The sequence below is a fragment of the Hyperolius riggenbachi genome, chromosome 9 (genome assembly GCF_040937935.1).
Source record: "Hyperolius riggenbachi isolate aHypRig1 chromosome 9, aHypRig1.pri, whole genome shotgun sequence".
NCBI lineage: Eukaryota > Metazoa > Chordata > Amphibia > Anura > Hyperoliidae > Hyperolius > Hyperolius riggenbachi.
The window spans coordinates 44,536,109-44,559,508 of record NC_090654.1 but is presented as its reverse complement, the minus strand read 5'-3'; the positions used below and the strand labels follow the sequence as shown (position 1 = coordinate 44,559,508).

At 42.6% G+C, this 23,400-nt stretch overlaps 1 protein-coding gene across 2 annotated transcripts in view; it reads right to left on the bottom strand.

The window, feature by feature from the left end:
• CCDC71 (coiled-coil domain containing 71) overlaps nt 1-23,400 on the bottom strand; it is a 161,088-nt gene that overhangs the window by 123,270 nt on the left and 14,418 nt on the right. Inside the window, exon 1 of one of the 2 annotated variants that reach the window (XM_068252623.1) lies at nt 17,767-17,804. The exons of the other annotated variant lie outside the window; for it this stretch is intronic. The gene's annotated coding sequence lies outside the window, so the exon portion shown is untranslated. Of the gene's footprint in view, nt 1-17,766; nt 17,805-23,400 lie in introns of those variants that run through there. 2 annotated transcript variants of the gene reach the window in all.

Genomic DNA, 23,400 nt, shown 5'->3' with positions numbered 1-23,400 from the left:
TATCTAAAAAAATAAATAAAGCAATTTCAATATTAAAATAACAAACAGGCAGAAAAAAGGTGGAGAAAGATATCTAGGAAGAAGTTATTACCAAGTACACATGCTAGACTTCAAAATATGGTCTGGTTATTGTGATTACTACTACGCTGTGTCATGAAAAGGTTAATGACGTTCTTGAGCCTGAATCAAGAAAAAATGCATACATAACTTAAAGGTAAAATATAATGTTTTTTTATTTGTTCTTATTATTGTTTATTGCTTGCAAGTGGATTTTTGTTTAAACAAAAGGAGTATTTTATTCAATCAGCAATATCTATAAAAATCACAAATAAAACTATGATATTTGTTAAGGGCTCCACCTACTGGTTTGACTGGCAAGCTACAAGAAATTCCTCATTTTGCTGCAGTTCAGTGAAGATAAGATGGCTCCACAAAGAACAATATGGCCCAGTCACCGAGTCTGAGGACTTTGCTCTCACTGGCCCATATACAATTACCCTTTTCTCCTGAATTTTCTCCTAGGAGGTCATTTTTAAACTTCTTTTTAAAATAACTTTTCAGTACTTTGCAATTTAAAAGTACCGAACAGAAGGTAAAAAGATGCTGTAAAAATTATTTTGAGTATTTTCTTACTTGCCGGTGGTTTAAAAAAACATTTTATTGACAAGGTGTGAATAACGCATAGGAACAAAATCAGGAGAAAAAGTTAATTGCATATGGGCCTTTATATTAGAAAATTGTTTACGGCAACACTAAAGGTACATTCTGTTCTTCACACACAACACAAAAAGCCAAAGCATTTATTTTATATCTTATATGCTTCTGATAACAAAAAAAAAAAAAAGAAGAAGAAAATAAACAAATTAAAAATGGAAACAAAAACAAACAAAGAATAAATTACTATGTATTTGTAAAGCACTGACATCTTCTGCATGTCCAAAATCATATGGACATATGTCCCTTGCAATCTGATCTCTACCATTGCCATAGTATGATCGCCCTACCATAATCTAAAGCCTAGGTTCTCAACATGTGGTACGCATACCCCAGGGGGTACTTCTGATGGTTCCAGGGGGTACTCGGGCTTCATATACTTAACCAAGAATAACAACTTTAGAGTGTTAGAAAATGATAAATCTTATTTAAACAACACCAAATTAGTATTTTAGCTGATTAAAAGCAATAGTAAATGCTTGGAAATAGTTTAGAACCAATTATCAAGTACTACAATTAAATATATATTTGTCAAGGGGTACTTGTGATAATGTTTACTATGCCAGGGGGTACTTGGAGAGTACTGTGCTTTAAAAGGGGTACATACCAATAAAATGTTGAGAAACACTGATCTAAAGCACGTGTCGAACTCCAGGCCTGGAGGGCCAGATCCATGCCAGTGTTTAGGATGAACTGAGAAAGAAAGGAATGTGTTCTACCTGATGGACCACACCTATCCTGATTAAGACCCTTCAATTCATTTGAGCTGTATCAAAAATGAGTGAGGATCTCGGCCCTCGTAGGACCGGTTTGACATCCCTGCTCTAAAGCTAGCCATACACAGGTAAATCATGGCCCAATAATCCAAGCTGATCTATCAATGCTATAGGCCAGTGATCTGCAAACTTGGCTCTCCTGCTGTTAAGGAATTACAAGTGCCGCAATGCATTTGCCTTTATGAATTATGACTGTGGCTGTCAGACTCCTGCAATGCATTGTGGGACTTGTAGTTCCTTAACAGCTGGAGAGTCAAGTTTGCAGATCACTGCTATAGGCCATGTATCCTCCCCTGCCCCCCTTTGCGTGGAGATTTTCTAACGTGTCACTCTTACCCGTCTGACCCCCTTCCTCTTTCCCTAGAGCTGAACACACTGCTCAGCAGATGCAGCAAAAGGCCACCTTTTCCGGCGAGCAATACTGAAAGTGAGTACCTTGTTTATCTGTTATCTTTTTACATTGATTGCCTGCAGTAAAATATTTTTTAATGTTACTCCTCAGTTCTAGCATCTTTATACCAAAGAAGATTTCATTTGTGACCAATGCCTTACATACCTATTCCACTTGGGGTTATAGAATATATTATTGCGCAAGATATAAAGTACTTACTCAATGTCCTAACACATGAGTACAGAATGTGAATACTGACCATCGATAAACAGACAAAATAGAAAGAAAGTCACCACTCAACACTGCAGTAACATAAACATATCGCATGAAGATTAAAAAATCAGCATACGCAAGTCATCGCAATCAACTGCAAAATGTGTTATTCGTGCTGCTTGTTGATAGCTGAGAAAATAATAGGACCACTTACATACCACACAGAAAGTCAGGACACTTCCTGGCCAATATTTCTTTAAAGGACATCCGAAGTGAAAATGAGAAAAACAATTGTGCCTATCCTCCTTTTTCTAAAAATAATTTTTTTAGATACCCCACAGTTTTATTTCATATTTGAATCTAGTTTTTAAGTTTTTAGTTTTTCATTGTCTCTGCTCAATGACACCTACATTGAAGTAGTAATGATTGACCCTATTTATCTCTTCCCTGCTCTCATAGGCCATTTACAGACAGGAAAGTGTTTTATGGCTGTCATTACTGAGGGTTATGCTATAGTCTGAGCCAGTCCAACCTGGTCCCGACCCGGACAGAAACTGTCACTTGCCTACCTCATGTTTAACTCTTTCAGGCAGAGAAAGAAAAAAAGGAACACACAGCCGAGTTATTTGTGTGCTTGGTACTGTACATATACTGTACATGCCTATCTCATCATGTCACCTCGGTTGTCCTTTAAGGTGCCAACTAGAAGACATCTCTTGATTGGGTAAATGAAAATGGATCTACCAAACAATTTTGGTGGGGAATACTCCATTCCGCCAGACTAGGCACTTTGGTCTCAAATTAATTAACTTTTCTCCCAGGAGATAATGTTTTATGATCAGGGCCCATATGCAATTAACTTTTTCTCCTGACTTTTGGGTCAGGCTTATCTACAAAAAACTTTTTGTCACTTAACATTTGAAAAAGAACTAAAAAGTAGGTGAAAAGTAATATTTCAGTTATTTTGAGTATTTCCTTGCATGTTGGGGGCTTCAAGCTGACCTTAACTCAGAACTTCCTCTCTGCTTTAGAAGATAAACAACAGCATAATACATTTCTTTGTTACAGCTGATACAAATCCTGCAATCAATTTGCAGCGTGTCTACTTCCCGATTTCATGGAAGCAGAAATATCGTTAACATCCTGTGTTTACCAATTAGCTGGTCTGCCATGGCAGTCAGCTGACACAGTTGAGTGACCAAATTACAACTTGCGATTAATCACAGATGAAGGGGAATTAGACAGGCTAAACTCTCTAAATACATACAGGGTGCATTTTTCTATGTTTTCCTTCTGTCCTGTGCAAGAGTTCAGGTCCACTTTAAGAGATATTTTATTGATAAGGGGTAAAAACACCTCCTGTGAGAAAGTAATATTATCCTATTCAATTCACGTTTCTTCTGAGTCTTCCTATAGGGGATGTTTTGAGTCCTTTGCCATTATGCAATTCACTTTTCCCCAGAGTTCTCTCCTAGTAGATAACTTATCTTTAAAATAACTTTTAGGGCTCTTTCACATCAGAGCTTGCGTTGGAGAACGCTCAAAGCATACGTTTTGTTGTATGCGTTTTAATGCGTTTTCAATGCGTTACTGCACATAGAAAAACGCAGGTAATTTTTTTTTCTTTTAGTTTTCAACTTTCTACATTGTTCCTCTGTTGCATTCTGAGACTGATTGCCTGCGTTAACGGATTAAAAACGCGCATAGTGTGCGTTTTACATTGACTAACATTGTAACGCATAAAGCTAGCGTCGGCCGAAAAACTGCTCCTGGGTGCAGCGCAACGCAACGCACAAAAAGGCTGCGTTATATGTGCAAGCTAAAATGAAAGTCTATGGACTTTCATTTCACCCTGGGTAACGCAAACTTTACCCTTTGCGTTGAAGCGCAGAAAATCTGCCCTAATGTGAAAGAGCCCTTAAGCATTTTACAATTGAAAAGATACCCCCAAATTATTTTGAGTACTGTCTTGCTTGCTGGTGGTTTAAAATACTTTTTAAGGGGCCATATGCAATTCACTTTTTCTACTAGCTGATATTTTTATACCTTGTCAATATAATGTGTTTCAAATCACCAGCAAGCAAAAAAATACTCCTAATCATTTTAATATTACATTTTCACCTACTTTTTGATACTTTTTCAATTGAAAGGTACAGAAACGTTATTTTAAAGAGAAGATGAAAATGGATTTCCTAGGAGAAAACTTAGTTGAAAACGTTAATTGCATCTGGGCCCTTGGCCCCTACTTTCCTCCTAGGATTTCTCACATGCAATGCTTTCACACCTGTAAACAAATGCATTTTACTTTTTATCCTAAGTTTTCTCATAGGAGATAATTTCTCATCTACTGTTTAAAGAGACACTGAAGCGAAAAAAAATATATGATATAATGAATTGGTTGTGTACTATGAATAATTACTAGAAGTTTAGCAGCAAAGAAAATATTCTCATATTTTTATTTTCAGGTATATAGTGTTTTTTCTAACATTGAATCATTCTATAATATGTGCAGATTACACAACACTCAGCATTCAAAATGATTATTTCAGAGCAGTCTGTGAGGTAATGACCTCTCCTCTAGCAGAGAAAAAGTAAATAGTTGAATAACACTCGAGATAATAAAAGTCAGATAAGAGCCCTCTCCAGAACTTTGAAAGTCACAGAGCTTAATGGCTTTTTTGCATAGAGATAACAACTGGAGTTTCTTAACTCTTCCTGTACTGGAAACAATTAGACTGATGTATCTGATCTTAATGTTTTATTTCTTAGCTGTACTACACATACAAATCATAATATCATAATTTTTTTTTTGCTTCAGTGTCTCTTTAAAATAACTTTTCATCACTATTCAATTGGAAAAGCACCAAAATGTAGGTGAAAAATTATCTGAGTATTTTATTGCTTAGTGGCACCCTAAAATGCATTTTATTAACAAGTTGAGAAAATATCACCCAAGAGAAAACGCAGGAGAAAAAGTTAATTGCATATGGGCCCTGGCCCCAGATGCAATGAGCTTCTTCTCATGAGTTTCCTCCCAGGTGATATTTTCAAACTTCAAAATAAAATGTATTTTAAAGTGGATCAGAGGTGAACTTTTACTCATTACATAATTGTGTTCCTTTCCTATTGTTTATAGGGCATTCCTCAAGCCAAATACTTTTTTGTTTTTGTGTTAGTACTAATTCCCTAAACTAAATAAACCACGCCCACAGGTTTTCAGAGAGCCTTGGCAGTAGCAAGGGCTCATGGGAGCTCAGTCTGGGCAGGAGGAGGAGGAGGTGTTACTAACCATTGATTTCAGAGGCAGAAGGGAGGAAGGAGGAGGGGAGGAGGGGGATTAGGTTTTTTTTCACAGGCTTAGTGATCAAGATAAAGATAAGCCTGCCTCTGTGTAATGTTTACAAACAACATGGCTGCTGTCATTGTATCACAGGAAGAAATAATCATTTTCTATGAAAGCTGTTTGCAGCTAGATTTGCTGTGTAAACTATCTAAACTTTAGATAAGATATATAGACAAGTTACTTGTTATAGTTAGTTTTTCATCTCGGATCTGCTTTAAGCCATCAGTAAGCAAGAACTTACTCAGAACAATTTTGACAGCATGTTTTCACCTACTTTTTGGTACTACAGTATTTCAGTGTCAGAGTGCTGAAAACTTAATTCAATGAAAAGATTACAAATTATCTAGGCCTTTATTCGATTCAATTTTTTGCCTATTTTTTTTCCTGTTTAAAATAACTTTTCAGCACTAAGCAAGTGAAAAAGTACCAAAAAGTAGATTAAGAAGTACTGTCAAAATGGTTCAGAGTATTTTCTGGTTTGCTGGTGTCTTAAAAAAAGGCATTTTATTGATAAGGTATGAGAATATCACCTAAGATAAAACTTGGAGAAAAAGTGAACTGAATCAATAAAATACCTTTGATGCCCCGAGTGAGCAAGAAAACACCCCAAATAAGTTTGATATTACTTTTTCAGTTATTTTTAAGATATTATATACTTTTTTTCATACTATACAATTTGCTACGTGCTGAAAAAGTTATTTTGTAGACAAATTGAAAAATTGTCTACCAACAGACATCTCAGCAGAAAGGTTAACTGAATAGGGGGCCTCATCTGTTAAGCCCCCAGTAAACAGGGTAATGCTTCAAATAAGTTTGACCATACTTTTTTTTTTACATATTTTCTCGCACTTTAGGACCCATATGCAATTTACTTTTCTCCCTAGGTGATATTTTCAAACATGTCAACAAAATGCTTTTTTAAACCACCAAAGAGCAAAAAATATACTCAAAAAAAGTTTTGATTACTTACTTTTTCACCTACTTTTGGTATTTTTTCCATTACGAAGTGCTGAAAAGTTATTCTAAATTGAAGATGAAAAATAATCTCCTAGGCGAAAACTCAGGTGAAAAAGTTAATTGCATATGGCCCAAGTTGTTAGAATTTGAAAAGCTATTTTGTAGACATGATGAAACTTTTTCTCCTAGGAGAAAACTCAGGGGAAAAGATTATTGAATAGGGGTCCTTGGCTCATATTCAATTAACTTTTCCCTGCAGAGTTCTTACAGCAGACAGTCAAACCCATTCAATAAAATAGCTTTTAAGCTTTCTAAGCAAGAATTAGTTTGGTATTATTTTTTATCTTTACCTAATTTTTTGTATTTGTTCAATTGTTAGGTGATAAAAAAATAATTTGTAGGCAAAATAAAAAAAAATTACCTCCTAGGAGAAAAGATAATTTACTGGAGCCCTTCTTCCAGTCCTGAACTTGTGGAGAAAGAAAGAATACAGGGACATAGGGAGCCAAATCTGGTGAAATATAGAATGGTACTGAGGGTGTAGGTATTTACAGTAAAAGATTATACTTACAAGACTGGATTGCATAGGAAGCAACCTGTCACCATCTACGATCCATACTCAATCCCTAGAGTAACAGTTTGGGGCCGAATTCTATACAGAGGTGTCACAAGCCTAGAGGCTAATAGTGCATCTGTGACTATGGAGCAGGGAGAAGGGTCGATGCATTCCACATGATGGAGTGGCCTCCGGTAGGCGGGAGGAGTAGTCAAACAATGCATTCAAGGGTCAGTTGGGTGTTGAATGTCATTAAAGATCTGGCTCTTTAGGTGACCTCGGTGGACTTCTGTACCCATGCTATATTCTTGGGCGAGGCTGTCCTTATTGGCTTCCTTGGGTAAGTTTATTGGCTGCCTTGGGCAAGTTTAATCTGGCAAGTGGCTTAAAGGGAGTTTGATGAAGTTTGCTCTTTCACGAAGACTCTGTAGTTTGTGGAGGAACTAATCTTATCTTCAATGCATGCTATAGTGGATATACCTACGGAGGCTGTTAGCTTCAAAGGTTAGTTTCAGACTCAAAAAAAGGGTTGAAAAGGTCATAAGCTACTCAGACACAGAAAAGGGGTTAAAAGGTCGAAGAGGCTCAGACACAGAAAAAGGGTTAAAAGTTCGAAGCGACTCAGACACAGAAAAGGGGTTAAAAGCTTAAAGCGGCTCAGACACAGAAAAAAGGGTTAAAAGGTTGTAAGAAACTCAGACACAGAAAAAAGGGTTAAAAGATGGCTGCATATTTTAGATATCCATCTGATGTCAGATTGTCTGCTGATGTCATATCTTTGGGCATTGCAAACAATCTCGTTCACCCAATCTTTGGCTGGAAAAATGGGTTGAAATTCTTCTCTGGTTGCTGCTCTTTCCCACAAGGTAGAGTGGAACTAAACAATGTCTGGGCCTCTCCCACCCTCCAGGCATAAACATACTCTAAGATAAATGCCTCCTCCTCTGATTTCTATGGCCACTTCAAATCAGTGTAGAATACAGCTCATATGACCATTTCTGTGGCCTTCATGGACATCCGGCCTGTTTAATATTCCCTGACTAATGAAACCAGCACAGCCTATAAAAAGGCACCGCCTCCCCCTCCCCCATCATCAGAGCATGCACTCTGGCTCTATTCCAATCCTTCTTGCCTGACGTGACGGCTTCTTATAATCCGACACCCACATGAATACCCAAGAGATTGGTGAAAGAATCAGCCATACCTCTTTCCTGGGACGGAAGGCCACAGTTGCAGACTGTTAATGTGCTGTCAGGGAAATGTATCAAAGCAACAGCCACAGGGTTTCCTGAGAGCAGAGAGTAATACTGCCTCCCCTCCCCCCACTGAATGCTGCAGTTTTTTCCCCATCTCCTCCCCCCACACACACTGAGCTGTGGCCACACTGACTGGAGCTCACATACTTAGTGTGATCACTGACAGTTGCCTCACTACACTCTCTTCTCTCCATAACACAGTCCCTGACCTTGCTGCTGCTGCTGGAGAGGGAGGGACGTGCAAGTCACTGGGATTGTGCTGCAGCTGGGAGGGGAGCTGTAGATTTGCAAAAACACCTCAGCTTATGTAAAAATATTCCTTGTACCGCAGCAAATCCTTCCAGGTGAGGCATTAGCAAGGCCCCAGCAGCAAAATTACAGGGCCTGTGTCTGCTCCTCAGTCCTCCTCTACCAGTGGGTGGTTTGCTGGTTAGTAGTAACCCTTTCCTGGCATTACACCGGAAATACCACAACTCCACAGTTATTGATCATGTGAGCATAATTACATTTTTAAATTTTTTATTTTTTTATAAATTATCTTTATTTTCTTTTGTAGCCGATTCATCTTTGACCATCGCAAACAACGGTATGCGAATGATCGTTAAAATGATCATTCGAACCGTTGAAGTCCATCCAGTTTATCGAAAATTTGAACGACCATTTGTGATGAGATTTATCACAATGGTCATTCAAAATGAATGATCTATGCGGTTCGTTGGCATGTTTATCCATTGTTTGATGAATTTTCGTTAAACGATGTTACGCAATGTCACGTGAAACGATCGTTCGCTGGGCAAAATAATTAAAAAAAACTTGCTGTGGGTATGGACCTTAATTAAATGGTGTGTTTTTGGGATGTAGGCAGGGGCATAACTACAAGGCAGCAGACCGTGTGACTTCAGGGGGGCCCAGAGCTGTATGGGGGGGGCCCCTAACTACTACTTCACGCCCTCTGATATAGGTTCTCATTTGTTTTTTGACTCTTGTAAGATGGGCCCAAAGGCTGTGAGGGTCACAAACGGTAGGAAAGGGCGTGATCATTAAGAGACCCCATAAAAGTTTTGCTGGGGGGGTCATTATTTGTAGTTAAGCCCTTGGATTTAGTAAGAAACTGAAAAGCCTGGAGGATACCAACTCAAACACTGGGCGATCCTACAGACTCCATGCACTGGCGTAACAATAGGGCCTGCAGCCCCTGCTCCTGTGGGGGGGCCCCGCTCTGGGCCGTTTTGTGGGGGCTGGAGGGGTGGCAGCATGAGGGGAAAGCCTTGGCCACAGTCGGCGGGGAGAGGGGAAGTTCCCCCCCCCTCCCTCACCTCGGGGCTCTCCCCTCTGCGCTCCCCTCCAGCTTAAGTTACAGTTTACAGCTTTCCCCTCATGCTGTCACCCCTCCAGCCCCCACAAAACGGCCCCGAGTGGGCCCCAGGGAGGGGCGCTCTGAAATTCTGCAGGGGGGCCCGGTGGGGCCTAGTTACGCCCCTGACTCCATGCATACAAATGAACTAGCACAGTTTATTGTGCTATGTGTTTACCTGTGTCATGAGAACTGAGGGCAATTTTCCCAGACTTTAGAATAATAACCCTTTTCCACACTATCTGTAAGGATATTAAGGAAAAGCCTTTTGTCTTGAGCTGGACAGTAAAGAAGATTTCTATAATGTTTTAAAGGGGAACTGAAGTAAGAGGTATACGGAGGCTGCCATATTTATTTCCTTTTAATCAATACCAGTTGCCTGGCAGCCCTGCTGGTCTATTTCTCTGCAGTAGTATCTGAATAACACCAGAAACAAGCATGCAGCTAGTCTTGTCAGATCTGACTTTAAACTCTGAAACCCCTGATCTGCTGCATGCTTGTTCAGGGGCTTTGGCTAATAGTATTAGAGGCAGAGGATCAGCAGGACTGCCAGGCAACTGGTATTGCTTAAAAGGAAATAAACATGGCAGCCTCCATATACCTCTCTCTTCAGTTGTCCTTTAAATAAAGTACCCTTTAAGTTTTATTAGCTATTGCAACTTATGTGTTATGCTGGGTACACACAATACGTTTTTCCGATCGATCTTCCACCCGATCGTTTTTTCCATTCGTTTCTCCGCTCGATTCACTTATCTTTTTCTATTCACTTCTATGAGAAATCGAGCCAAAAAACAATCGGAAGGAATATTGGACATGTTGGAAATTGTCTATCAAACCCATCTATCGGGGGTAAAAACGTATGGTGCCTTCCCAGCATTAGAAATGTGTAATCCGTAATGAAAGGCCACTAAATAGCTTGTTATTCTTCAGTAAAAAAAATAAAAAAAAATTCGAAGGCATAGGCTGTTTAACCTTTTAACTGCCAAGCATGTACCGTATATACTTACAAGCAAGACGAATTCTTGACCCCCAAAAAGTGGCTCAAAAGTTGGGGGGTCGGTTTGCGTGCGAGTCATGTGGTCCGCGATAGAAATCCCCCGCTCCCCACACGACCGCCGCTGCTATTACCTTAGCTCGGCACCGCTTCCTCTATTCCCCTGTCCTGCTCGTAGTAACTAATTCACAGCAGCGCGCCCCACGGCGGCTGCTGTGATGAGGGAGGAAGCCGTGGAGAGAGCGGTTCCCATTAGTAACGGCGATACACATCGCCACTACAGGAAGCCGCTCTCTCCACGGCTTCCTCCCTCATCACAGCAGCCGCCCTGGGGCGCGCTGCTGTGAATTAGTTACTACGAGCAGGACAGGGGAATAGAGGAAGCGGCGCCGAGCTAAGGTAATAGCAGCGGTGGCCGTGGGGGGAGTGGGGGGTGCACTACCTACCTATACTGGCCACTATACTAGCTATACTGGACACTATACTAGCTATACTGGGCACTATACTAGCTATACTGGGCACTATACTACCTATATCGGTCACTATACTAGCTATACTGAGCACTATACTAACTATACTGGGGCACTATACTAGCTATACTGGGCACTATACTAGCTATATTTGGGCACTACCTACAGCGGCAGCCGTCTCCTCTCTTCTTCCTGTTTCCCTGTATGATGTCTGATTACATACGCATCATACAGAGATTGGGCGGCCAGAGAGGTGCTGCTTGCGGGGACACCGCTTGGAGCGAGCAGGTGAGTGAATTACACATTGCACCACCGTGCTCCAGCTCTGCAGGGGGCCACAGGAATGGGGCCCATGGAAAGGGAAGGAGGATGATGTCAGCCCTCCTTCCTGCAGTGGCACCTATACCTGCCACCTATACTGGGGGCACCTATACCTACTACCTATACTGGGGCAACTATACTTGCTGCCTATACTGTGGGCACCTATACCTACTACCTATATTGGGGCACCTATACCTGCTACCTATACTGAAGCACCTATTCGTGGCTACCTATAGTGGCTGCACCTATATCTGGCTACCAGTACTGGCAGCACCAATACCTGGCTACCTATACTGACTGCACCTATACCTGGCTGCCTGTACTGGGGGCACCTATTTCAGGCTACCTATACCGGCTGCACCTATATCTGGCTACCAGTACTGGCAGCACCAATACCTGGCTACCTATACTGACTGCACCTATACCTGCTACCTATACTGAGGCATGTATTCCTGGCTACCTATAGTGACTGCACCTATATCTGGCTACCAGTATTGGAAGCACCAATACCTGGCTATCTATACTGACTGCACCTATACCTGGCTACTTGTACTGGCGGCACCTATTCCAGGCTACCTGTATTGGCGGCACCTATTCCAGGACAGGAAAAGTGGGATACCAATACATATCTGGTATCGTCAGGGCCGGCGCTACCATAGAGGCAAAGGAGGCAATTGCCCCAGGGCCCCAGAGTCTGTAGGGGCCCCATTGGCTACAAGAGGAACATTTTTTTTTTCAAAAAGACTTTATAGTTTTTGAGAAAATCGATTTTAAAGTGTAATTTTACATGTATCAAAAGAAAGAGCAATACATTTCCTGACGGGGTTTCCAGGGGGTCTATACGCAGCCGCAATATGGCTGTATGAAGATCCCTGGCATTTTTTCCTATTTTCCCAATTTTTTTGTATGTTTAAAGTGTGTGAATTTTTTTTTTTAATTATGTGGGGTCCCCCCTCCTGAAACTTTTTAACCCCTTGTCCCCCATGCAGGCTGGGATAGCCAGAATGTGGAGCTCCGACCGATTGGGGCTTCACACCCTGACTATACCAGCTGCAAAAAAGGTCCCTTAATGCCGATTTTTGTTCTGGGGTATCTGTTGGGGGTGTCCCCCAGGTTTATTTTGCCCTGGGGCCCCATTGCTGCTTAAACCGGCCCTGGGTATCGTTGAATTCAGCAGAATCAGGGCTTTTACAAACAGTAACATTTTTGTCAGTAAATTTAATTCTTCTTTGAAAAAAAACAAAACTGAAAAATATATCTTTATATATGTATTTTACATATTTCATTCAAAAATGTTATATCTCCAGAAAAAGTACAAATGTTTTTTTCAGTTTTCAAGCCCAATTCATTACATAAAAAACAATATATAATATGTCCTATTTCTTGTAGGTTTTCTTGTCAAAAATCCTAAGTAAACCAAATGAGTGCAAAATGTCTAAAAACTGCTTGGCAGTCGGTGTTCGCATTTAGGACAAATCGGCTAGCAGGGAAAGGGTCAAGGAATAATTAGACTTTCTCAATACTTTTTTTTTTAAATCATAAAATCATAAGATCTTCTTTTAGTTTAGGTGCGTAACTTCAAATAAATGTATTTTTTAAAGATTTAATTTAAAAATATTTACATTTTCATAATATTTTTATAAAACTAGAACAAAAGAAGAAAAAGGCAGATATAGACTAAAAGGTAGATATTTGACCTTGTTATGGGATAACACAGAATGCTTGTCAGTGTAATATTTTGATCCTTGTGTGATGTATGGTATTCCAAAACCATTTTTCCTCTTGCATACAATTTTTTTTTAATTTTAACCTGTTCCTGACCGCTGTATCATATATCAACGCCCCTGTGGACTTCACTTCAGCAGTAGGGGCGTAGATATCCGTATTTATTTATTTACCTTGCTGTTACAGATCGCTGCGCCAGTACCATTTGTTTCCATCGGAGGCCTGCCATTCTGTGATCGGTGAAAGAGAACAGTTTGTTCCCAAACCCGATCACAGTGCCTGCGATGAATGAAAAGCAGGCCTCAGCGAGATGCCTGCATTTCATTCACTTACACTTAATAATTCCAGGTACTGTTTACAGTACTCTGCAATTAAGTGTAGCACCATCTTGTGGCCAAAAAGTAAAAACGCACCCACACTGCACTATTATATATAAAAATACATACATTTTTATTATTTTTTAACCCCTTACACCCCTACGCAATAGTTACCAAAATAAAACACTTGTTAAAAAAATGACACTATAAAAAACAAATACATAAATAGTTGCCTTATGGACTTTTTAACATGTATGTCATGAGAGTATATTACAGTTAATTTTGCAAATAAAGGCTCAAAGTTATTGATATAGAATAAAAAAACACTTAAATACACCATATTTCCAAATAAAATATTACTGTAAAATATTATAGCCATACTTTGTACTAGGGACACAAATTAAACGTTGTAATAACTGAGACAAATGGGCAAATAAAATGGGTGTGTTTTATCCACAGCAGCACGTTTTATTTTAAAACTATAATGGCTGAAAACTGAGAAATATTTTTTTTTTCATTTTTTGTCTTATTCCCTTTAAAATGGGAATAATTTCTTATTCCCTTTAAAATGTATATAAAATAAAATAGTGCTTAGAAAAAAGTACCACTTAAAGAAACACTAATTTGTGGCTAAAAAAAAGATGTATAGATCATTTCAGTGTGATAAGTAGTGATAAAGTTATTGGCAAATGAATGGGAGGAGCGAGATGTGAAAACTGCTCTGGTCCATAAAAGAAAAAAAAAATCTGTGGTTGGGAAGTGGTTAAAGAGACTGTATAATTTTGTTTTTCTCTTCAAAATAAAAATACACACACGCGCGCCCTTACTAGGAAACCACGTGGGGTGCGCGTGTATGCGGAAGAGAAATCCTGAATGTCTTCGCGGTACAAAAGGAGGCCGTGGAGAGGTAATGTATACACTTTGGTACCAGGGGGACATTACAGCCTGTGGTGTATGGACTGCTGACAGTTCTCTCTTATCAGATTTGATAAGAGCGAGATTTGTCTCTTGGCTGAATCTGCCCATACATCGCTAGATCTATGGACACCTTAAATCTACTTTTTTAAGTTTTTAAATATAACATATGAGAGGAGAACTTTAAGAAGTGGGAGGATAGATACAATTATTCATATCAGTTTATTTTCACTTAAAGAGACTCTGAAGTCTCTCAAAATACAGGTTTTTCTTTTAAAATCCTCTTTAATATCAATGCCCTAACTGAAACGCTGCATCCTCGCGGTGGAACACTAAATAAATCACCCCAAGCTCCTGGGGCAAAAATCCATGACTTTCTTGGTCGTGGATTTTGCTGTCCGGGGGAGGCAGAGCTTTGGGCTGTAGCTTTGCCTCCATGCGCGTCAATCTGCACTGATCGCCGCCTCTCCCCGCCCCTCTGTCTTCTTTCACTGAGAGGGGCGGGCGAAGGCGGAGATCCGCGCAGATGGACGTGAGTAGAGGCAGAGCTACAGCGGAAAGCTCTGCCTCATCACCGAAGCGCTCCCTGCAATGTGCCCCGGGGAGTTTGGAGTGATTTATTGACTGTTCAGCCGTGGGGATGCAGCGTTTCAGTTTGGGCATTACTATTAAAGAGGATTTTAAAAGAAAAACCTGTATTTTGAGAGACTTCAGAGTCCCTTTAAGTGAAAATAAACTGATACTAAAAAAGTAGATTTAAGGTGTCCATAGATCTAACAGGTATATTATGAGACTTCAGTCTCTCTTTATGTATCACTTTAAGCTCAGTACACACCTAAAGATGGATCAGGGATCCGTGACGACGGCGATACACTGAACGAGCGGATCTTGGATGCATCTTTCCCAATCCCGTACCGCAGAACCAAGCGAGGGGCGCAACGGAGACTTCAAACAATCATGGTAATTAGAGCAGGAGTGGGGAATTAGAGGGGATTTGAACGATAGTCCGCTATGGTATTCAATGTGACGAATGCGATGGCGTAGCTAAACATCATTTAACTAACTTTAATTTAACAATGTTTTTTAAAAAGTTGCCGGTCGCAGGAAAAATAGACGCAATAATCGTGCTGTGGGTCTGGGCCTTTAACCCTTAGTTACTTTGTACCAAATGAAAGTTCAGTCTGATAGGAAAACAATGCTTAAAGGAGTTATCAGGCAATATACAGAAAATAAGTGCTACTAACCCGGGGCTTCCTCCAGAAGTACTGCGCCTGCGCAGTCCGCTCCGGTCCACGTGGCGGTGATTGATAGCGCCGCTCGCGCAGGCGCAGTACAGGCCGACCTGGAGGTCGGCCTGACGTCATCGCCGGGGACTTGGAGGGAGCTGCGGCGAACGGCAGAGCTGGCGCGAGGGACCTGCTGGGAGATTGGGGCTGGAGGAAGACCCGGGTAAGTAGCACTTATTTTCTGTATATTGCCTGAGAACTCCTTTATTTATTTATTTATTTATTTATTTATTTGTTGTATTTATAACTCCTTTAAAAAGAACCCGTGGAATACTTCCTAGGTCACGGCTTAGCTTCCGATTGGAGGAAGCTAGTGGAGGCGGGGAGCGGCGGGGAGAGCGGCATGTAGTGGGGGAGGCGGAGGAGAACACTGATTGACATTTGCAGGTAAACAGAAGGCTAGTGACAAGCAGATTGTCACTAGCCTTGCGCTATTTATCAGGGGGGACAGCAGAGCCCAGTGGGGACTGGCGGCAGCAGCAGCAGGACACAGAGGCATATCATTGTGCACAGAACATGCCTCAGCCTCTATGTCCTATGAAGATTTAAAAAATCCTCCTTAAAATAGATATCACAGAAGTAATCATTAAAAGTTGCACAATACAGTTATAGCCTATAAAGTACCATCAATAATAAAAAAACAAACAAAAACAAAGCAAAAAGGGTATAAGGAGGCACACTACTTATGCTGGGCATAGACGAGTCGACCCGGCGGCTCGATTAGCCACCAAATCGACTCTCGCCGTGTCCCCGCTCGTCCAAGCGGGCAGCCGGATCGATTCGCGCTCGTCCCCGCGGGCACTCCTTATCTTCCGCTCGATTCCCCGCTATTGTCCACCAGCGGGGATAGAGTGGGGAATCGATCCGGCGGGTCATCGGACCTGTCGGATATTATCAATCGAGCCATCAGCGGCTCGATTGATAAGGTGGTGTCGACCCGTCTATGCCCAGCATTAGTCACCAAAGAAACAAAGCCTCATGGTATAAAACAAATGCACAGCTTACGACAACCAACTGCATAATTCATGGAGCTTGTTTGATAGCTCAAAAAACATTAGGGCAGATAAAGCTGTCCCACTCTTCTTCCCATAAATGTAGCACTGCCTGAGCCTGTCCCACATTCCTGCCCCATAAGTGAAGCACTATCTCAGCCTGACACACCTTCCTTCCCCAGTGTAGCAAAATTGGAGCCTGTCCCACAGTCCTGCCCCATAACTGTAGCACTATATGAGCCTGTCCCACTCTTCTTCCCATAAGTGTAGCAATAACTTGGCCTATGCCACCATACTGCCCTAAAAGTGTAGCACCATCTGAGCCTGCCCCACCTTCCTGCCCCATAAGTGTAGAATTATCTGAGCATGACCCACCTTCCTGCCCCACAAGTGTAGCATTATCTGAGCCTGCCCCACCTTCCTGCCCCATAAGTGTAGCATTATCTGAGCCTGCCCCACCTTCCTGCCCCATAAGTGTAGCACTATCTGAGCCTGCCCCACCTTCCTGCCCCACAAGTGTAGCACTATCTGAGACTGCTTCATCTTCCTGCCTCATAAGTGTAGCACTATCTGAGACTGCTTCATCTTCCTGCCCCATAAGTGCAGCATTTTCTGAGCCAGACCCACCTTCCTGCCCCATAAGTGTAGCACCATCTGAGTCTGCTTTATTTTCCTGCCCCATAAGTGTAACACTATCTGAGCCTGCCCCACCTTCCTACCCCATAAGTGTAGCACCAACTGAGACTGCTTCATCTTCCTGCCCTATAAGTGTAGAAATATCTGAGCCTGCCCTACCTTCCTGCCCCATAAGTGTAGCACTATCTGAGCCAACCCCACCTTCCTGCCCTAAAAGTGCAAACATAATTGCTTGGGTAACGGAAACACTAACAAACATATCTGATTGTTAATTTGTGTCTACAAAACCAACCACTTTTTTTTAATTCTAAGGCCACTTTAAATCATTGTTAAAAAAAAAGGCTTCTGTAAACACTTCTGTGGTCTTCCTCACCACACTGACTGCCTACTATTTCACAACAAATAAAGTCAGTAGAGGAGGCACAGCCCACAAAATGGCACCCCTCCCCCATCGCCAGTACAGTACTGCAATCCTCCATGCATGACAGCTTCTCATTATCCAACCATCCCATCACCACCCCCAAGAGATTGGTGAAAGACTCAGCCATACCTCTCCTCCCTCTTTTATGTTCTGTTTCCGGCAGGCCACTGTTGCTGAATGTTAGGAAATGTATCCAAGGAACGGTTGCTACAGGGTTTCCTGTGAGCAGTGAGCAGAGCTGCCTCCCCTCCCCCCACAGTATGCTGGAGTTTTTTTGCCTTCACTCCCTCCTACTCTCACACACCCAATGAGCTGTAGCCACAGTGCTTGGAGCTCACATGCTGAGCCCTTATCACATTCTCTTCATTCCACATAGAGGTGGAAAAAACAACACAGTCCCTGACCTTGCTGGTAGTGGGGGAGGGTGTCATGAGTCCTTGTGATATTGCTGCAGCTGGGGGAGCCAGTAGGCTTGCAAAAACATTTGCTAATGTAAAAGATGTGCCAGCAATATATACAGCAAGTATCAATTTCTAGAGAGCAGTACCAGCAATAGCTGAATTAGATGGCTTTGTATTTGATGCTAACTTGGTCCTCACATTCCTCGTGGGTTTTTTCTTTTTTTTAGCGGTAACCCTTTCTGGGCATTGCTCAAGAGAATTAGCATCTCCACAATTTGATAGGGCTATCCGGCAGTAATTTTTTTTTTTTTTCAAAAGGGTTACTTGCTGTTCCAGGCATATTTTTTGACCAGCCGGAAACAGGACCCCCCAGGGAGAACTGGAAGCAGAGGTTGCAACCACACCAGGGCCCCTGGACCAAAGAGGCCAACTAGGAGACCTCCTTCAACCGACTGTAGTAGGTCTTCATTGGGGCTGGTAATGATCACCCCCATATGTGCTTAGAATAGTGGTCATCGTTAAAGTGAACCTCCGGACTAAAAATCTACTCAGCAGCACTGAAAAGGCTTGGTGTTTCTTTAACAGTTTCACAGCATCAGAACTTTGTTTTTCTTACCAAAGCATCATTTTTAGCTGCATTTTTAGCTAAGCTCCACCCATCAAAGAAAAAACCCCAGGCTTTTTTTCCCTGATGCTGTGCAGAGCATGATGGGATTTCCTATGTTGTTATTCACGTTGCCTAGCAACTGGGAGGGGTGATCAGGACACAGGACAGTTGGAACTGTGTCTCATTCTCGCTGTCACCTCCTTTTAACCAAAAAGATGGCTGCCCTCATGAAATCAAACTTTTGCCTGTTCTTTTAAAACAGGGTGGGTAAGAGATTATATTACCTATCTATTTTAATTAACATAACTAATGTAACTTAATGACAATATGTTTGTTTATGCTGGAGTTCCTCTTTAAAGAGAACCCGAGCCGAAGCTCGGGTTCAAAATGAATAATTCCCCTGCAGAGAGAGAAGCTTTGGGATCCTTGTGAGGCTTCCATCGGTGGTCCGCAGTGCCCCTGTTGCTGAACGCGGACCCCCTCCTCGACCTGGCCGCATTCATGGCCGCAACTTAGAAGCTATTCCATGCTACTGCGCATGTGCGGGTGAGCTCAGTCGGCTATTGCGCGGCCATTAATGCGGAAGAGAAGCCGCGTGGCACCGATAAGATTAGTGACAATGCCTTGTTGCTAATCTGTGGGGGCCGCACTCAGTGACGGGGGACAGCAGACCACCGAGGGAAGCTCAATAGGATCCTGAGATTTCACTCTCTATAGGTAAGTATCTGATTTTGAACCCGAGCTTCGGCTCAGGTACACTCTAACAAAGTGTCCCCCCCCCCTCCCTTCTTGCACGTCCCGAAGTCTTCAAATGATATAATGCGTGATAGGCAAATATTGTAACTTGCGTCATTCATGCAACGTCTACGTAGACATTTCACGCATAAGCAAGTTACACAAATTATGTAACAAGCTACGTGATTTGTGCAAAGCCCAATAAACCTTACAAGCACATGAAAAATTTACCGCCAGATAGTGAATATACCACCATATTACTATCAGTAGAATCTTGTTATAGTAAATCCTGATGTAGTAAACCTTTGGATATAGTAATCTCAGTACTCAGGTCCCAGCAAATGCGTCTGTATACAATGCATGACCAATTCTGATATAGTAAACTTATGATATAGTAAACTACTTTTGCTGGTCCCTTGGAGTTTACTATAAAGGGATTCTACTGTATCAGGAATTTCCCTGCAAGTGAGACTGTTTTGATTCAAAGCAATGATGGCTTCAAACTCTGTCTGCGATTATAATTACGGTGATTTCAGCTGTACCATTTTTTTTAAGGCGATTTCAATGAGTTAATATGCATCGGATTATTTTGCAAAATAATCTAAAAATGTGAATTGCCGAAACAAAAAACCTGAAGCTGCGAAGTTTGCCAAAACATTTGTCCACGACTGGAAGAGCAATATATCATGACAATATACTGTAAGTATGCGTTGAATATAACATTGATCGTAAGGCTTCCTCTTGAGTACGGATGGATTCTGAGCTTTTGGGTTACACGTGTCAAAACTCAGGCACTTCAAGCATGCAATATATTTGTCGATGGCGTTATCTTTACTTCTTATCTATCAGCCAAAGAATCCTAACCAATTCTCTTATGCTGGGTACACACGTATAAAGCAGAAAACCGAGAGCCCAATATAGTGTAGTATGTATTGGATACAGGAGGAATAATGAATCATAAGTATTATACTTACAAACCTGGGTTGCCCCTGAGGCAACCACTGTATAGGCAGGTGGGGAGATTAGGCCTGACCCCACTCAGGGCTAAGATGTCGCTCTCTGTGGATAGAAAAAAGAGGGTGTACCACCCTTACTCTGGGGGTGGAAAACTTGATATAGGAAAGTACAGAGGCGCCAAAAGGATAAAATAAGCTAAAAAGTTTAAATTGTTCAGGTGGCGGCGGTGGACCAGCTACACCGAAACAGACATGGAGCTGTCGCTTGAAGTAGTAATGATTTATTCACACACTCCTAGATAAAACTGCAACGCGTTTCACAGGCACAATCCCGCTTCATCAGGCAATAAACAACCTGAGTATCACACAGCTCGGGGTCCAATGACTGTTTGGCACCTCTGTGTGTGGGTACACACTATGCAATTTCCCGCCCGATCGAAGGGTGATCGGACGGAAAGTTGCATTGTGTGTTCATGTCCAAAGTGCACCCGATCGATAAAGTGATTGATATTCAAATTATAAGTGTGCAAAATTGATCACTTTATCCATCGGGAGCTGATCGGACATGTCGGAAATAATCGCCTGTTGGGCGGGAAATTGCATCGTGTGTACCCAGCATTAGAGAAAAGCCATTTCCTAATGCCAAACCAGGCCTGGGACAAGGTTCTCCAGAAGAAGAGGAGGAGATTCCATAGTATTAGGTAGCCTTCCTCAATAAGTATAGATAGTCAGGTGTGCCCAAAGTATTAGCCAGCCTCCCTCCCAAAGTATAGCCAGGTGTTCCCCAATATTAGCCAGTCCCCTTCCCAAAGTATAGCCAGGTGTTCCCCAGTATTAGCCAGACCTCCTCCCATAGTATAGCCAGATGTTTCCCAGTATTAGCCAGACATCGTCCCATAGTATAGCCAGGTGTTCCCCAATATTAGCCAGCCCCTTTCCCAAAGTATAGCCAGGTGTTCCCCAGTATTAGCCTGATCCCCTCCCAAAGTATAGCCAGGTGTTCCCCAGTATTAGCCAGACCCCTCCCAATGTATAGCCAGGTGTTCCCCAGTATTAGCCAGACCCCCTCCCAAAGTATAGGCAGGTGTTCCCCAGTATTAGCCAGATCCCCTCCCAAAGTATAGCCAGGTGTTCCCCAGTATTAGCCAGACCCCTCCCAAAGTATAGCCAGGTGTTCCCCAGTATTAGCCAGACCCCTTCCAAAGTATAGGCAGGTGTTCCCCAGTATTAGGCATACCCAACCCCCCCCCCCCCACAATCATTTACCTTTCTAATTTAAGGTATGGCCAACGTCGCTTAAGGATCCAACATTATGGATCTGTATTGACCTCCAACGCCTGATCATAATGTAGTTTTTGCATCCCCCCTCCTACTACAGGAAGCTGCTCCATCGTTACACCCCTCTGCCCCCTCCATAGCAACAGAACGCATCGCTAGCCCAAAGGCTATAGACATGTCTGTAGAGCATCAGCCCCTGGTTTGTCACCTACGGGATCATTTCCTGTAAGGAAACGCGGAAATGCCGCCGTCTCTCAAGGTGAGGCGGCTGTTTCCGCGTCCAGCATGGCGTCACAACGCGGAAAAAACGCTGCATGCCGCATAGGCAGTGCGGCGGAATCCGCATTGGGAACGGCGGAATCCGCATCAGAGGCGGCGCACTAGATACATTGCATGACAGTACTGGTGTGGCTGGGACTGATAGTCCACCAAGATTCAGACTTACACGCGCGCGAGCAGAGAGGCAGAGTTTAAATAGCAGTTAGAAGGGTGTCGGCTGACCAGCTGGGTCAGCTGACAAATTCCACTGCTCTCATTGGACCAGCAATTAGGGAGGTCCTGGAAAGGTCCTAGAGTATATATACTGCTGGCTGTTCACTTGCTCTTTGTCTGGCGTGCGATCACATATGTGGGAGCACCCAGATCCGTAGTCAGATCCTTAAGTGTGCCGGGACCAGCTGGAGCTGTAATCCTACACTTAGCTAGATTATTGATAGCTAAAGTACTAGTTTGATTGTGATTATCTGTTATGACTTTTGCCTGCCTCGACTATCCTCCTGAACTCTGACCTTGTACTTCGATATTTCTGATACTCTGTTGCCGAACCTCGGCTCGTTCCTAGACTCTGTTTCTGCCTCCTGATTTTGTACCCCGATATATCTGATACCCCGTTGCCGAACCCTGCCTGTACTTTGACTCCGCCTTTGCCTACTGTATTTGTACTTTATCTGTCCGTGTGTGTACGACCTGGCTTGTCCGACCTCGAGAACCGACCTCACGATTGGAGGCGGTTCCCAGTCCTGTTAGTGACACTTCTTCCTGAGTGTCACTCTCGGACTTTCCTTCCTACTGTCAGTCTGACTCCTCCCGTCTTGGAGAGCTCAGGTCTGCGGAAGGAATCCGTGCAGTTCTCCTTGCTGCACTGAGGCCTAGGCCTCCTATTGTTACTGTTACACCAAAACACTACACTCTACTCAGGCGAACAGAGGTTAGTTTGTATATCGGATTATCGGTGAGACTGCAGATCACTTATAATCTGGTATATATCTGTATTTCCGGTGATACTGCAGATCACCGGTAATCAGATACTCTCTGCGCCCACCGATCGTTACAGAACGCCAGACCCAAAAAATGCAAATGGACGCACATACTGACCGTCTGGGCGCACTTGCCACTTCGGTGGAAAACATCAACCAAGTGCTGGGTAGCCACAAGACTATGATTAATGTCCTGTCAGGCTCTGTGCAAACCCTCCAGACGTCAGTTGATTCAGTGCGATCCTCTCCTAGTACTGACATACGTATGCCTGTACCTGATAAATTTTCCGGCCACAAGTCTGACTTCCGGAATTTCAGGAGTAGAGTGTTATCGTATTTCGAGTTGAGACCCCGATCCTCGGGTACTGAGACCCAACGGGTCACCTTTATTAAAACTTTGCTGTCTGGTGACTCCCAGTCATGGGCATACAACCTGCCTTCTACCGATACTGCTCTGACCTCGGTAGAGGAATTTTTTAAGGCCATGGCCGTAATCTACGACGACCCTGACCTTGCTGCATCCTCTGAGC